The sequence below is a fragment of the Brachionichthys hirsutus genome, unplaced genomic scaffold, assembly GCF_040956055.1.
Source record: "Brachionichthys hirsutus isolate HB-005 unplaced genomic scaffold, CSIRO-AGI_Bhir_v1 contig_1145, whole genome shotgun sequence".
NCBI classification, from domain to species: domain Eukaryota; kingdom Metazoa; phylum Chordata; class Actinopteri; order Lophiiformes; family Brachionichthyidae; genus Brachionichthys; species Brachionichthys hirsutus.
The window spans coordinates 534,074-550,579 of NW_027180315.1; the positions used below are offsets into that span (position 1 = coordinate 534,074).

Genomic DNA, 16,506 nt, shown 5'->3' on the forward strand with positions numbered 1-16,506 from the left:
ATTTAGGTGACCGGGCCTGCTTTGGACACTCTAATTGGAAGAACAGGTTCCAGAAACCTCTGTGATTGGGGGCCCCAAAGTTGAAACTGTGAGAACAAGCTTCCCCTGGCAGATACTGACACAAGGACACAGAACGTGACTCCCACAGTCACACCCACTTGTCTGTCACCTCAGTTCCAGCCACATATGTCATCTATAAGTATGCAGTTACAAGTTATTGAGACATTTGCTTGTGTGCATATTTATGCTGAATGTAAACTTCAAACGCTCACTGAGGCGGCCCGTGCGCTCTCTTGTGGACGTTTCTGGAATAACACCAGAAGTGTTCAAAACATTTGTAATCTAAATATCGCGTGAACCGTACATTGTAGAAACTTTGGTCCCGGCGTCGTGGGAGGGGTTTCCAGTACCTGGTCGACTGGGAGGGGTACGGTCCGGAGGAACGCTCGTGGGTCCCGGCGTGGGACATCCTGGACCCGTCCCTCATCCAGGACTTCTGTCGGGACCACCCCAGCCAGCCTGGGGGAACATCAGGTGCTGTTCCTAGAGGGGGGGTTCTGTCACACCTTGAGGCAGGCCGGTGTCAGTCGCCCACTATCTGTCACTGTCTTCCCCTCTCCTGTGCTCCTGACAATCAGCTAATTCCAGTCACCTGTGCTCCTGCCACCACCTGCATCTCATCAGTCCGGACACTATTTATACCCAGCTCAGTCCTCTGCTCTCTGTCAGATTGTCAGTGATGCCCTGCCTGATTCCTGGCTCTTAGCCTGCTCCTTGGGATCTGTCTGCTGGTTTGGGTTCTTTTCTGCCTCGGCCCGTGAAATAAGGTGTCAGCAATAACACACGCACGCACTTCTGTCAGTTAATAAAGTCGAGTTGTGTGTGTGTGTTATTTTGACATCTTAGGTAAATTCAGAAGAGCCTGGTGTAAGGGTTCACCAAACCCTCTTCCGGTTCTTTGTTCTCCTTTGTGGGTGCGTATTCAATGAGGGATGTGGGTTCAGATTAAGACATTTATATAATAAAAAGATCAGTAGTCAGTTAGTTCAGATATCAGCGCTGAGGTTTGATCCTGTACCTTGTGAGTGTCCCAAGTCTGAACAAAGGGCCGTTCACTGCTTCCGTGTCTTCATATGTCTCCTCCAAACAGCCGATCTGTCGGAGTCCTGCCCCGGTGCCCAGAGGAGATCCCCCGCCCTCGTGCTCCTTCCCGCCTGCCTCACCCGGAGAGCCAGGCCGCCGCTGCTGTGTCCTTATTTTCGTGGGTCCAGCTCCTTCGTCCGAATGGGCACAGAGGCGATTCTTCTTTGTGGCTGCGTCTGCAGCCTTCCGCCTGCAGCTTCAGCTGCTTTGATGGCTGCTGCCGCCATCCGGAACGCGGCCACGGGGGGGATCTGCATGTGCTTCCTTACCAGCAAGTTTCTGGAGGTCCAGATGGCGTCTTTGATGGCGGTGATGGCGAGCCACTGCTTTGCATGTTCTTTTGCAGGCACTTGTTTTTGGTTCACTCCGTCGAGGACCAGTTGTGCAGTGAGGACCTCCCTTGCTGGCAAGTACGGGAAATTCAAGGAGCTGGCCATTTCCCACAGGTCCACAGCAGCGCCGCACTCCAAGAGCAGATGCCTCACCGACTCCGGGGCGCCACAACCCAGTTGGGGGCAGATCGACAGTCTTGCCATTCCCCGGGAGTGCATTACGGACCCGACCGGGAGGATCTCGTGGGCCACCATCCAGGACAGATCCCGGAGCTTGTTTGAAAGAGCAGGATGGTTCAAGTTGCGCCAAACTGTTTGGGGTTCGCCGAGTGCAAGCCCCCGCACTGGACTCACCGGCTCGCGCTCCTGCACAACACATAAAAGAGAGCGATGGCTGGTTAAAACCGACAACTCCTCATGTTCCAGATTAAAATTCTTTAAAAAAAACTTAATCAAAGTGTAGGCTGGTGGCAGGTTAGAAGACACAGGAACTTTAAGATCAGTGGGTAAAATATTTGAGTGTCTGAGGTAGGACCCCATCCAGAAGCGTGCCATGGCCACAGTTTTTGGGTTTCTGGATGGGGCTGTGGCTGCTCCAATGTGCGCTGTGGTGTACAAGGATGTTAAGAACAAGGTCAGGTATGGAACCCCCTTGCCTCCTTTCTCCTTTGGCCTTTTTACCACACTTCTCCTCAACCTTTCCCACTTGGATCCCCATAAAAAATAAAAAATGGCTCGTTCCAAGTCTAAAATCACTCTCCTCGGAGGGGTAAAAACAGAACTGACCAATAAATGCAAAGGTAAAATCACGGCTTTAATGATTAAAACCTTCCCTTCCATAGTCAGTTCCCTTAGTCCCCAATACCCCAGTCTCTGCCTAACTTTCCCTACCACGTCTGGCCAATTTGTATGCCCTCCCCCATCCCTGTCAAATTTAATCCCCAGAATCTTTTGGTCAGTCTGAGTCACAGTCAGGGGCAGTCCTGTACGTTCAGTTGGTGTCCAAGGGCCATAAAATTGGGCTAGCGTCTTGCTTCTGTTCAGTTTGGAACCAGAAGCCCGCCCAAACCAGTCAGTCAAGTCCAGGGTCCGGTTGACAGATAAAAGGTCAGTGCATAAAACGATGTCATCCATGTATAAAACGCATTTGCTACTCAGTCCCCCGGACCCTGGTACTACCACCCCGTGGATTCGTGGGTCCCTTCTCAAGACCTGTGCCAGCGGTTCGATGCAGATTACATAGAGGAGAGCGGATAACGGACAACCCTGACGGACACCGCAGTTAATCTCCACTGCTTTTGTAAGATCCCCGTTAACCATGAATTTGCTGGTGATGTCTCTGTACAGCAATCCCACCCAAACTATAAACCTCCCTGGAAACCCCATTTTTTTCAGTACCTGGAACAGGTACTGGTGCGAGACCCGATCAAAGGCTTTCTCAAAATCTAGGTTTAAAACAACTAACCGAATGTTCCTGTCTCTCGCAAAACAGACGGTGTCTCGGATCAGTACGAGGCTGTCGGTGATCTTCCTCCCCGGGACGGCACAGGCTTGATCCGGGTGAATCAAGTCTTCTAAAACAAGGGACATCCGAACTGCTAAAAGTTTGCTAAAAAGTTTACAGTCGAAGTTTAAAAGCGTGATTGGTCTCCAGTTTCTAATGTCAGTCTTGTCTTTGTTTTTAAATAGGAGGGTCACTATCCCTATCCTAAAACTGTCAGGTAGCCGATCTAGTCTTTCGAATTCCATAAAAACAGTCAGTAAGTCAGGTGCTAAAAGATCCCAAAATGTCAAATAAAATTCCAAGGGAAGTCCGTCTTGTCCTGGTGACTTCCCTTTCGTAAAAGCTTGTATGGATTTATTTAACTCTAGCATGTTAAAATCTTGGGATAAAAGCACACTGTCACTTAAAACCTGTTCAGTGGAATCTAAAACTTCATTCAAGGTGTCAATAAAAACAGGTTTTTCTCTATACAATTCAGAATAAAAGCTTTCTATATGCTCTCGTATTTCTTTGGAAGTATTAAAAGTGCATCCGTTCGGGTCCTTTAGTTTTAAAATTGCCCCTCTTTTATTTAAAATCTTTCTAAAAAAGTATCGCGTGCACTTTTCCCCTTCCTCTAGCTGCTTCTCCCTGCTTCTTAAAATGACACCTTTACTGTGGTTATCTGCTAAAATTGACATTTCACGCTTAATATATTTTACCTCCTCACTAAAATCCAAACCTTGTAAAGTTAATCTAAAATAACGCTGCAGTCTTTTCTGCAGTCCCATCATGCGTCTGTTTTCCCTATCTTTCTTTCTCTTACCTGCCTGCCTAAAGAAAGTCTGGGTCCTTTTTTTAACCATTTCCCACCATAGTGCTCGTGTATCGTAGAAGTCTTGGAGGGTCTGCCACATTGTGTACTGCTCCCTGTACTGACTAACTAACTCCCTATCTTCTAGAAGGGAGCAGTTGAGCTTCCACAGACCCATCCCTACAGTCACACCTGAAGAGAGTGAGAGGGTGCAGGTCAGCATCGAGTGATCTGAGAAGAAAACAGGGATTAATCTAGCATCGGTGGGTGGGCAACCCCGGGTAAAAATGTAATCTATGCGAGAGGCTCTGGTGCCGTCACCACTGGTCCAGGTGAAGCCCTCCTCTCTGGGATGCATGGATCTAAAGCAGTCAGTCAGCTTAAAATCCTTGCAAATTCCCTGAAGTAAAACCGACGTCTTGTCTATTTTAAAATCTGTCCCTGCTCTCTTCCTATCCTGCCTACTCAAGATACAATTAAAATCACCCCCTACAACTAATGGCGCCCTACCTAGCATGTGGGACTGCAGGTCTTCTAAAAAGTCGTACCTGTCGTTTTTGTCATTAAAACCATAAACATTTAAGAGGTTAAAATCCTGTTCCATAAAAGTCAAATGTGCTAAAAGTGCCCGACCGTGTCTCACCACAGTGCTGCCCTTCACCACAATCTGAGGATTTTTTACTAAAATGGCCACTCCGTCATTCTTGTTTTCATCTGATCCGCTCCATATAGACGGGAGTGGCCACATCTCCTCCCACTGCGTGTACCTCTTTAAAAACGGAAGGTTGCATTCTTGAATTAAAAACACATCTGACTTAAAATTGTAAAGGAAGGATAAAATACTCTGTGCCCTCACCCTCGACTTCACACTCCTGACATTAATTGTCGTGAAGGTGAGGGTCATGAATATGGTTATTAAAAACAGGTACAACATTTTAAAAGACAATAAATAATTAAAACACTAAACCTAGTCGTACGTGTCCGCCAATATTGTAACAGGATCTCATGTCATAATATCCTCACAGTCGGGAGGTGAACTTCGAGATCCTGTCCTCCGGAAAGCAATATCTGCTCGCCGTTCCAATGGAGTTGATTGCAGTGCAATTGTTAGGAAGGAACACTGACCTGGTGAACCGGAGGGGGGGGGGGGCTTCGTCCTGCTCCACAGGGGAACTGTGAGAGCCTGGCTCAGCCTTTCCCCTCTTCTCCAAGGCTTCCTCAGCCTCAGAGCTCGACAGTTCCGATGCAGTCCTCTTATAACAGGGCTGGGCATTGGGGAGGCAGATTTCACCGGACCCCTCTTCACTCACTGTGATAAGACTTCCCGTGGAGTCCTCACCGGAAGAGCTAGGTCCAGCTCCACCATCTGCCTGACTCTCCCCAGCAGGCTCCCCAGCTGCCTGGCTCGCCACGGCAGGCTCCTCAGCTCCCTCTGCTGGGTTGAGTTCAGGCCCCTCCCCTTTTCCCGCCTCACCGGGCTCTCCTCCAATCACCAGTTTTGGCGGGAAGTTTGAATTTCCCAGCCCCGCCCCTTCAATCAGCACTTTGCCGCCATTTTCCGCAGGTGTGTCGGTCATTGTCGGTCTGGCCTTCAATTTGTTCGCAAATGAGTTTGGGCAATCCCTGAAGAGATGGGTAGTGACTCCACAGAGATTACACTTTCTGCCATTGGTACATTCCTCAAATGTATGCCCAATCTCTCTACATTTACCACAAATGATGTGCGGACACGCCTCAGCAAGGTGCCCATGCTCACCACACTTGTGGCACAGCTTGGGCTGTCCTTGATAGTGGATGTAGCCCCGGTCGTTTCCCAGGACTATCATGGACGGGAGATGCTTCAGGCCCTGGAAGCCCTGAGGGTCCTCCCATTGTTGAATGGGGACCCTCCAGGCACAGTTCCAAATGCCATCCACATCCCTCACTTTGGTAGCCTGTCCTTTGACCGTGCAGTATCTACCCAGCCATACCAAAATGTCTCCTGCGTTCACCATTTCATTGAACATCCTGACAATAACCGTTTTAAGGCTATTGTCAGTCAGTTTCTCAATTTCGAACACAGAGAACTGGGTCTTCACATTTTCATACTTCATCCAAAACTGTTTCAGTAATAAATCGGACATAAAACTTACGTCAAAACCTTTGTTAAAAGGGAGGGTCAAAATACAATGGAGGTCATCTGGCTGAAAACCTAGGGCCTGCTGGATTAGCTTCCTGGAGAAGTCTAGCCTCGACATCCCCAGGAGCCTCCCACCCTCCTCCCTGAATTTAAAACGCACACTGTGGTGCCTCCGCATGCCGGCACGTGCAGCCGACATGGCGAGAGGCACCACCAAGAACAATAAATTAGCTAAAAACAGGTAAAATACAATTTAAAATATAAAAAATGTTAAAACTTACCTTGAGGTAGACCTAAAGTGCAAGTGGAAAAAGTGCAAACAAGCAAGTAATGTGCAAAATACAACAAATTAACACAGAAACGGAACAATATCCTCCTCTCAAGCTAAGGGATTTTTCCAATAATTTGGAAAGACCTTACTGCCAAGGAGTGATCACTGTCTTAGCCAAAAGGCCGAGAAGCGATGAGCCCGGTTCGTTTGGCGCAGGTGCCAACTGCCTGAAGCCTATCCCTCAGGTCGTGGTGCAGACACATGCTGACCATAGGAAAAGCTGCTGATTCAAACTCGGCTTGTGGTCCGAAGCTCACATTGACTATATTATACCCTGTTGATCATTTTGGTCTTGACAGGGTGGATCCTGGATGTCCCTCCTCTCCCTCTCTCCCTCTCTGCCCATCTCCCAAGGCCCACCCACCCGTCGCAGAACACTGCCCGACCTCACCTCACCCACGCTGGGCTGAAGAGGGAGATGCCCCCCCCTACCCCACATTCTGGCCCCAGTCCGGGGATGCCCGACCGACACAACCCGGCTCTCCACCACCTCCCAGGCACCCACACTCTGGCCCCCATCCGGCAAGGCCAGACCGCCACAACCCGTCTCTCCACCACCTCCAAGTCACCCACACTCTGGCCCCAGTCCGGCGAGGCCAGACCGCCACAAGCCGTCTCTCCACCACCTCCAGGGCACCCACACTCTGGCCCCAGTCCGGCGAGGCCAGACCGCTACAACCCGTCTCTCCACCACCTCCAGGGCACCCACACTCTGGCCCCAGTCCGGCGAGGCCCGACCGACACAACCCGGCTCTCCACCACCTCCCGGGCACCCACACTTTGATGATGATCACACACGGTTCATTTTATGCACCATTAAAAAAAATCATATAAATATGTCTTGAATTTGAAAGAAATCACATTTTATTTTTTTCCCCACTAAAGATGGGTTCGGCGAATGTGCATATGAAACTGGTGGGGTTCGGCACCTCCGACAACAGTAAGAACCACCGTGCAATGCTGCTTTGCTTTGATGTTATGCTTTGAGTTCACAATGGTTTGGTATTGTGTAATGCCTGTATGCTTTGATGTTTTGAAACTCTGGACGTTTTCCCTTTTCCCCTCCAGGGGAGGGGGTGCTGCCGCTCCAAATGTGCCCAGGGGAAGAGGCAAGGCGTCATCGTGAAGACTAGCGTATTCCTCCACCTCTTGACGGGTTTCGACCACAGCAGTGAAACACACAAAGCTCTCTCATAGCTGAAATCGTATTCCACGGATCAAGTGGAGCTTTACGATGTAAAAATTGATTTATTCAGAACAATGATTTGAATTTGTAAAATACAATTTAAGAGTAACAATTTGAGCTGAGGTCATGGAGACAAAATGAAAGAATTGATCCCTCTGGATCTAACTCATTTGACTCATTTCTGTGCAGTTGAGGACCAAACTAGAAAGATAAAACTGGCTTCCTGGAATCTCAGGTTTTCCGTGATGTTTCAGCCCATGGACAGCACTGGCAGGGAAACAACTGACCCAGATGAGTCTATCAGCTCATCCTGTGTAAAGGAAGGTTTAGCCAGAGCTAACTATGCTTTGCTCCTATGCTATGCTACTGTGCCTTCAGCCTGTCATCCCTCCCTCTAAATGCAGTGAGCTCATGAAGGATCTTGTTTTTGACCACATCTGGAGTCAAACACGATGTGTTTGCTTTATGACACAGCAGGAAAATTATTTGTCCATCAAGGCGGTGCATCGCCTCCTGAGCAGTTGAAGAAGACGCTGCCGTCAGTGAGAAACACTGATCCATGCTGCAGCCATAGATTTAATGTTAAAATTCTAACATCAAAGCACAAGTTGATCAAAGGCCTACAGTGCATATAAGAAGGATTGCGTCCCACATCAGCCACGTGTACACTACACTACACTTAATCGGAAATAACAAATACTTTTTTTCACAGGGAAAGGACACCCCACTTTAGCGGGGCGTAAAAAATTGGCTTCAACTCTCGTTGTTCCACTCCACGGAAATCTTTAGCAAAAGGCGAAAGATTTATACGATCTGAAGTGAAGCAAGAGCGATCTACCTCTCATTGAAAGTCAGACCGACCCCATTTCTGACAACAAGACTTTCAGTCCTGGTTCATCTCAGAATATCACCCGCACTGATCTCCAGTCAGCATGCAACAGTCATTGGTTTTACACAAGGCAGGAGGAGGGTGCACCGTCCCTGGCAGCACTGCAATACCAGGTCAATGCGCAGAGCGAGTGAGGCAAGCCCCTTTCTCAGCTCCCAGCTCTAAAAATCTGCTTAATATGGTATCCTCTAATAGAGGACATATCAGATATTAAACTGATAAGAACAGATACTACACTTGATCTTAGCCAAAAGGCCGAGAAGCGATGAGCCCAGCTTGTTTGGCGCAGGTGCCAACTGCCTGAAACCTATCCCTCAGGTCGTGGTGCAGACACATGCTGACCATAGTAAAAGCTGCTGATTCAAACTCGGCTTGTGGTCCAAAGCTCACATTGACTATATTAAACCCTGTTGATCATTTTGGTCTTGACAGGATGGATCCTGGATGTCCCTCCTCTCCCTCTCTCCCTCTCTGCCCATCTCCCAAGGCCCACCCAAGGCAGAACACTGCCCGACCTCACCTCACCCACGCTGGGCTGAAGAGGGAGATGCCCCCCCCCTACCCCACATTCTGGCCCCAGTCCGGGGATGCCCGACCGACACAACCCGGCTCTCCACCACCTCCCAGGCACCCACACTCTGGCCCCCGTCCGGCAAGGCCAGACCGCCACAACCCGTATCTCCACCACCTCCAGGGCACCCACACTCTGGCCCCCGTCCGGCGAGGCCAGACCGCTACAACCCGTCTCTCCACCACCTCCAGGGCACCCACACTCTGGCCCCAGTCCGGCGAGGCCCGACCGACACAACCCGGCTCTCCACCACCTCCCGGGCACCCACACTTTGATGATGATCACACACGGTTCATTTTATGCACCATTAAAAAAAATCATATAAATATGTCTTGAATTTGAAAGAAATCACATTTTATTTTTTTCCCCACTAAAGATGGGTTCGGCGAATGTGCATATGAAACTGGTGGGGTTCGGCACCTCCGACAACAGTAAGAACCACCGTGCAATGCTGCTTTGCTTTGATGTTATGCTTTGAGTTCACAATGGTTTGGTATTGTGTAATGCCTGTATGCTTTGATGTTTTGAAACTCTGGACGTTTTCCCTTTTCCCCTCCAGGGGAGGGGGTGCTGCCGCTCCAAATGTGCCCAGGGGAAGAGGCAAGGCGTCATCGTGAAGACTAGCGTATTCCTCCACCTCTTGACGGGTTTCGACCACAGCAGTGAAACACACAAAGCTCTCTCATAGCTGAAATCGTATTCCACGGATCAAGTGGAGCTTTACGATGTAAAAATTGATTTATTCAGAACAATGATTTGAATTTGTAAAATACAATTTAAGAGTAACAATTTGAGCTGAGGTCATGGAGACAAAATGAAAGAATTGATCCCTCTGGATCTAACTCATTTGACTCATTTCTGTGCAGTTGAGGACCAAACTAGAAAGATAAAACTGGCTTCCTGGAATCTCAGGTTTTCCGTGATGTTTCAGCCCATGGACAGCACTGGCAGGGAAACAACTGACCCAGATGAGTCTATCAGCTCATCCTGTGTAAAGGAAGGTTTAGCCAGAGCTAACTATGCTTTGCTCCTATGCTATGCTACTGTGCCTTCAGCCTGTCATCCCTCCCTCTAAATGCAGTGAGCTCATGAAGGATCTTGTTTTTGACCACATCTGGAGTCAAACACGATGTGTTTGCTTTATGACACAGCAGGAAAATTATTTGTCCATCAAGGCGGTGCATCGCCTCCTGAGCAGTTGAAGAAGACGCTGCCGTCAGTGAGAAACACTGATCCATGCTGCAGCCATAGATTTAATGTTAAAATTCTAACATCAAAGCACAAGTTGATCAAAGGCCTACAGTGCATATAAGAAGGATTGCGTCCCACATCAGCCACGTGTACACTACACTACACTTAATCGGAAATAACTTTTTTTCACAGGGAAAGGACACCCCACTTTAGCGGGGCGTAAAAAATTGGCTTCAACTCTCGTTGTTCCACTCCACGGAAATCTTTAGTAAAAGGCGAAAGATTTATACGATCTGAAGTGAAGCAAGAGCGATCTACCTCTCATTGAAAGTCAGACCGACCCCATTTCTGACAACAAGACTTTCAGTCCTGGTTCATCTCAGAATATCACCCGCACTGATCTCCAGTCAGCATGCAACAGTCATTGGTTTTACACAAGGCAGGAGGAGGGTGCACCGTCCCTGGCAGCACTGCAATACCAGGTCAATGCGCAGAGCGAGTGAGGCAAGCCCCTTTCTCAGCTCCCAGCTCTAAAAATCTGCTTAATATGGTATCCTCTAATAGAGGACATATCAGATATTAAACTGATAAGAACAGATACTACACTTGATCTTAGCCAAAAGGCCGAGAAGCGATGAGCCCAGCTCGTTTGGCGCAGGTGCCAACTGCCTGAAACCTATCCCTCAGGTCGTGGTGCAGACACATGCTGACCATAGTAAAAGCTGCTGATTCAAACTCGGCTTGTGGTCCAAAGCTCACATTGACTATATTAAACCCTGTTGATCATTTTGGTCTTGACAGGATGGATCCTGGATGTCCCTCCTCTCCCTCTCTCCCTCTCTGCCCATCTCCCAAGGCCCACCCAAGGCAGAACACTGCCCGACCTCACCTCACCCACGCTGGGCTGAAGAGGGAGATGCCCCCCCCCTACCCCACATTCTGGCCCCAGTCCGGGGATGCCCGACCGACACAACCCGGCTCTCCACCACCTCCCAGGCACCCACACTCTGGCCCCCGTCCGGCAAGGCCAGACCGCCACAACCCGTATCTCCACCACCTCCAGGGCACCCACACTCTGGCCCCCGTCCGGCGAGGCCAGACCGCTACAACCCGTCTCTCCACCACCTCCAGGGCACCCACACTCTGGCCCCAGTCCGGCGAGGCCCGACCGACACAACCCGGCTCTCCACCACCTCCCGGGCACCCACACTTTGATGATGATCACACACGGTTCATTTTATGCACCATTAAAAAAAATCATATAAATATGTCTTAAATTTGAAAGAAATCACATTTTATTTTTTTCCCCACTAAAGATGGGTTCGGCGAATGTGCATATGAAACTGGTGGGGTTCGGCACCTCCGACAACAGTAAGAACCACCGTGCAATGCTGCTTTGCTTTGATGTTATGCTTTGAGTTCACAATGGTTTGGTATTGTGTAATGCCTGTATGCTTTGATGTTTTGAAACTCTGGGCGTTTTCCCTTTTCCCCTCCAGGGGAGGGGGTGCTGCCGCTCCAAATGTGCCCAGGGGAAGAGGCAAGGCGTCATCGTGAAGACTAGCGTATTCCTCCACCTCTTGACGGGTTTCGACCACAGCAGTGAAACACACAAAGCTCTCTCATAGCTGAAATCGTATTCCACGGATCAAGTGGAGCTTTACGATGTAAAAATTGATTTATTCAGAACAATGATTTGAATTTGTAAAATACAATTTAAGAGTAACAATTTGAGCTGAGGTCATGGAGACAAAATGAAAGAATTGATCCCTCTGGATCTAACTCATTTGACTCATTTCTGTGCAGTTGAGGACCAAACTAGAAAGATAAAACTGGCTTCCTGGAATCTCAGGTTTTCCGTGATGTTTCAGCCCATGGACAGCACTGGCAGGGAAACAACTGACCCAGATGAGTCTATCAGCTCATCCTGTGTAAAGGAAGGTTTAGCCAGAGCTAACTATGCTTTGCTCCTATGCTATGCTACTGTGCCTTCAGCCTGTCATCCCTCCCTCTAAATGCAGTGAGCTCATGAAGGATCTTGTTTTTGACCACATCTGGAGTCAAACACGATGTGTTTGCTTTATGACACAGCAGGAAAATTATTTGTCCATCAAGGCGGTGCATCGCCTCCTGAGCAGTTGAAGAAGACGCTGCCGTCAGTGAGAAACACTGATCCATGCTGCAGCCATAGATTTAATGTTAAAATTCTAACATCAAAGCACAAGTTGATCAAAGGCCTACAGTGCATATAAGAAGGATTGCGTCCCACATCAGCCACGTGTACACTACACTACACTTAATCGGAAATAACAAATACTTTTTTTCACAGGGAAAGGACACCCCACTTTAGCGGGGCGTAAAAAATTGGCTTCAACTCTCGTTGTTCCACTCCACGGAAATCTTTAGTAAAAGGCGAAAGATTTATACGATCTGAAGTGAAGCAAGAGCGATCTACCTCTCATTGAAAGTCAGACCGACCCCATTTCTGACAACAAGACTTTCAGTCCTGGTTCATCTCAGAATATCACCCGCACTGATCTCCAGTCAGCATGCAACAGTCATTAGTTTTACACAAGGCAGGAGGAGGGTGCACCATCCCTGGCAGCACTGCAATACCAGGTCAATGCGCAGAGCGAGTGAGGCAAGCCCCTTTCTCAGCTCCCAGTTCTAAAAATCTGCTTAATATGGTATCCTCTAATAGAGGACATATCAGATATTAAACTGATAAGAACAGATACTACACTTGATCTTAGCCAAAAGGCCGAGAAGCGATGAGCCCAGCTCGTTTGGCGCAGGTGCCAACTGCCTGAAACCTATCCCTCAGGTCGTGGTGCAGACACATGCTGACCATAGTAAAAGCTGCTGATTCAAACTCGGCTTGTGGTCCAAAGCTCACATTGACTATATTAAACCCTGTTGATCATTTTGGTCTTGACAGGATGGATCCTGGATGTCCCTCCTCTCCCTCTCTCCCTCTCTGCCCATCTCCCAAGGCCCACCCAAGGCAGAACACTGCCCGACCTCACCTCACCCACGCTGGGCTGAAGAGGGAGATGCCCCCCCCTTCCCCACATTCTGGCCCCAGTCCGGGGATGCCCGACCGACACAACCCGGCTCTCCACCACCTCCCAGGCACCCACACTCTGGCCCCCGTCCGGCAAGGCCAGACCGCCACAACCCGTATCTCCACCACCTCCAGGGCACCCACACTCTGGCCCCCGTCCGGCGAGGCCAGACCGCTACAACCCGTCTCTCCACCACCTCCAGGGCACCCACACTCTGGCCCCAGGCCGGCGAGGCCCGACCGACACAACCCGGCTCTCCACCACCTCCCGGGCACCCACACTTTGATGATGATCACACACGGTTCATTTTATGCACCATTAAAAAAAATCATATAAATATGTCTTGAATTTGAAAGAAATCACATTTTATTTTTTTCCCCACTAAAGATGGGTTCGGCGAATGTGCATATAAAACTGGTGGGGTTCGGCACCTCCGACAACAGTAAGAACCACCGTGCAATGCTGCTTTGCTTTGATGTTATGCTTTGAGTTCACAATGGTTTGGTATTGTGTAATGCCTGTATGCTTTGATGTTTTGAAACTCTGGACGTTTTCCCTTTTCCCCTCCAGGGGAGGGGGTGCTGCCGCTCCAAATGTGCCCAGGGGAAGAGGCAAGGCGTCATCGTGAAGACTAGCGTATTCCTCCACCTCTTGACGGGTTTCGACCACAGCAGTGAAACACACAAAGCTCTCTCATAGCTGAAATCGTATTCCACGGATCAAGTGGAGCTTTACGATGTAAAAATTGATTTATTCAGAACAATGATTTGAATTTGTAAAATACAATTTAAGAGTAACAATTTGAGCTGAGGTCATGGAGACAAAATGAAAGAATTGATCCCTCTGGATCTAACTCATTTGACTCATTTCTGTGCAGTTGAGGACCAAACTAGAAAGATAAAACTGGCTTCCTGGAATCTCAGGTTTTCCGTGATGTTTCAGCCCATGGACAGCACTGGCAGGGAAACAACTGACCCAGATGAGTCTATCAGCTCATCCTGTGTAAAGGAAGGTTTAGCCAGAGCTAACTATGCTTTGCTCCTATGCTATGCTACTGTGCCTTCAGCCTGTCATCCCTCCCTCTAAATGCAGTGAGCTCATGAAGGATCTTGTTTTTGACCACATCTGGAGTCAAACATGATGTGTTTGCTTTATGACACAGCAGGAAAATTATTTGTCCATCAAGGCGGTGCATCGCCTCCTGAGCAGTTGAAGAAGACGCTGCCGTCAGTGAGAAACACTGATCCATGCTGCAGCCATAGATTTAATGTTAAAATTCTAACATCAAAGCACAAGTTGATCAAAGGCCTACAGTGCATATAAGAAGGATTGCGTCCCACATCAGCCACGTGTACACTACACTACACTTAATCGGAAATAACAAATACTTTTTTTCACAGGGAAAGGACACCCCACTTTAGCGGGGCGTAAAAAATTGGCTTCAACTCTCGTTGTTCCACTCCACGGAAATCTTTAGTAAAAGGCGAAAGATTTATACGATCTGAAGTGAAGCAAGAGCGATCTACCTCTCATTGAAAGTCAGACCGACCCCATTTCTGACAACAAGACTTTCAGTCCTGGTTCATCTCAGAATATCACCCGCACTGATCTCCAGTCAGCATGCAACAGTCATTGGTTTTACACAAGGCAGGAGGAGGGTGCACCGTCCCTGGCAGCACTGCAATACCAGGTCAATGCGCAGAGCGAGTGAGGCAAGCCCCTTTCTCAGCTCCCAGCTCTAAAAATCTGCTTAATATGGTATCCTCTAATAGAGGACATATCAGATATTAAACTGATAAGAACAGATACTACACTTGATCTTAGCCAAAAGGCCGAGAAGCGATGAGCCCAGCTCGTTTGGCGCAGGTGCCAACTGCCTGAAACCTATCCCTCAGGTCGTGGTGCAGACACATGCTGACCATAGTAAAAGCTGCTGATTCAAACTCGGCTTGTGGTCCAAAGCTCACATTGACTATATTAAACCCTGTTGATCATTTTGGTCTTGACAGGATGGATCCTGGATGTCCCTCCTCTCCCTCTCTCCCTCTCTGCCCATCTCCCAAGGCCCACCCAAGGCAGAACACTGCCCGACCTCACCTCACCCACGCTGGGCTGAAGAGGGAGATGCCCCCCCCCTACCCCACATTCTGGCCCCAGTCCGGGGATGCCCGACCGACACAACCCGGCTCTCCACCACCTCCCAGGCACCCACACTCTGGCCCCCGTCCGGCAAGGCCAGACCGCCACAACCCGTATCTCCACCACCTCCAGGGCACCCACACTCTGGCCCCCGTCCGGCGAGGCCAGACCGCTACAACCCGTCTCTCCACCACCTCCAGGGCACCCACACTCTGGCCCCAGTCCGGCGAGGCCCGACCGACACAACCCGGCTCTCCACCACCTCCCGGGCACCCACACTTTGATGATGATCACACACGGTTCATTTTATGCACCATTAAAAAAAATCATATAAATATGTCTTGAATTTGAAAGAAATCACATTTTATTTTTTTCCCCACTAAAGATGGGTTCGGCGAATGTGCATATGAAACTGGTGGGGTTCGGCACCTCCGACAACAGTAAGAACCACCGTGCAATGCTGCTTTGCTTTGATGTTATGCTTTGAGTTCACAATGGTTTGGTATTGTGTAATGCCTGTATGCTTTGATGTTTTGAAACTCTGGACGTTTTCCCTTTTCCCCTCCAGGGGAGGGGGTGCTGCCGCTCCAAATGTGCCCAGGGGAAGAGGCAAGGCGTCATCGTGAAGACTAGCGTATTCCTCCACCTCTTGACGGGTTTCGACCACAGCAGTGAAACACACAAAGCTCTCTCATAGCTGAAATCGTATTCCACGGATCAAGTGGAGCTTTACGATGTAAAAATTGATTTATTCAGAACAATGATTTGAATTTGTAAAATACAATTTAAGAGTAACAATTTGAGCTGAGGTCATGGAGACAAAATGAAAGAATTGATCCCTCTGGATCTAACTCATTTGACTCATTTCTGTGCAGTTGAGGACCAAACTAGAAAGATAAAACTGGCTTCCTGGAATCTCAGGTTTTCCGTGATGTTTCAGCCCATGGACAGCACTGGCAGGGAAACAACTGACCCAGATGAGTCTATCAGCTCATCCTGTGTAAAGGAAGGTTTAGCCAGAGCTAACTATGCTTTGCTCCTATGCTATGCTACTGTGCCTTCAGCCTGTCATCCCTCCCTCTAAATGCAGTGAGCTCATGAAGGATCTTGTTTTTGACCACATCTGGAGTCAAACACGATGTGTTTGCTTTATGACACAGCAGGAAAATTATTTGTCCATCAAGGCGGTGCATCGCCTCCTGAGCAGTTGAAGAAGACGCTGCCGTCAGTGAGAAACACTGAT

General features: G+C 48.9%; 8 non-coding genes across 8 annotated transcripts; all 8 read right to left on the reverse strand.

Moving 5' to 3' along the window:
* Positions 1-8,129: 8,129 nt before the first annotated feature.
* Positions 8,130-8,240, reverse strand: LOC137912459 (U5 spliceosomal RNA). Its single transcript, XR_011106316.1, has one exon. It is a non-coding gene; the product is annotated as a U5 spliceosomal RNA (small nuclear RNA).
* A 133-nt stretch (positions 8,241-8,373) lies between these two features.
* LOC137912357 (U2 spliceosomal RNA) lies at positions 8,374-8,564 on the reverse strand. The gene has a single exon (XR_011106233.1). It is a non-coding gene; the product is annotated as a U2 spliceosomal RNA (small nuclear RNA).
* Positions 8,565-10,260: 1,696 nt separating this feature from the next.
* On the reverse strand, positions 10,261-10,371 carry LOC137912419 (U5 spliceosomal RNA). The gene has a single exon (XR_011106278.1). It is a non-coding gene; the product is annotated as a U5 spliceosomal RNA (small nuclear RNA).
* Positions 10,372-10,504: 133 nt separating this feature from the next.
* On the reverse strand, positions 10,505-10,695 carry LOC137912358 (U2 spliceosomal RNA). The gene has a single exon (XR_011106234.1). It is a non-coding gene; the product is annotated as a U2 spliceosomal RNA (small nuclear RNA).
* A 1,702-nt stretch (positions 10,696-12,397) lies between these two features.
* LOC137912422 (U5 spliceosomal RNA) lies at positions 12,398-12,508 on the reverse strand. The gene has a single exon (XR_011106280.1). It is a non-coding gene; the product is annotated as a U5 spliceosomal RNA (small nuclear RNA).
* Positions 12,509-12,641: 133 nt separating this feature from the next.
* On the reverse strand, positions 12,642-12,832 carry LOC137912371 (U2 spliceosomal RNA). Its single transcript, XR_011106246.1, has one exon. It is a non-coding gene; the product is annotated as a U2 spliceosomal RNA (small nuclear RNA).
* A 1,701-nt stretch (positions 12,833-14,533) lies between these two features.
* Positions 14,534-14,644, reverse strand: LOC137912423 (U5 spliceosomal RNA). Its single transcript, XR_011106281.1, has one exon. It is a non-coding gene; the product is annotated as a U5 spliceosomal RNA (small nuclear RNA).
* A 133-nt stretch (positions 14,645-14,777) lies between these two features.
* Positions 14,778-14,968, reverse strand: LOC137912359 (U2 spliceosomal RNA). The gene has a single exon (XR_011106235.1). It is a non-coding gene; the product is annotated as a U2 spliceosomal RNA (small nuclear RNA).
* Positions 14,969-16,506: the final 1,538 nt, after the last annotated feature.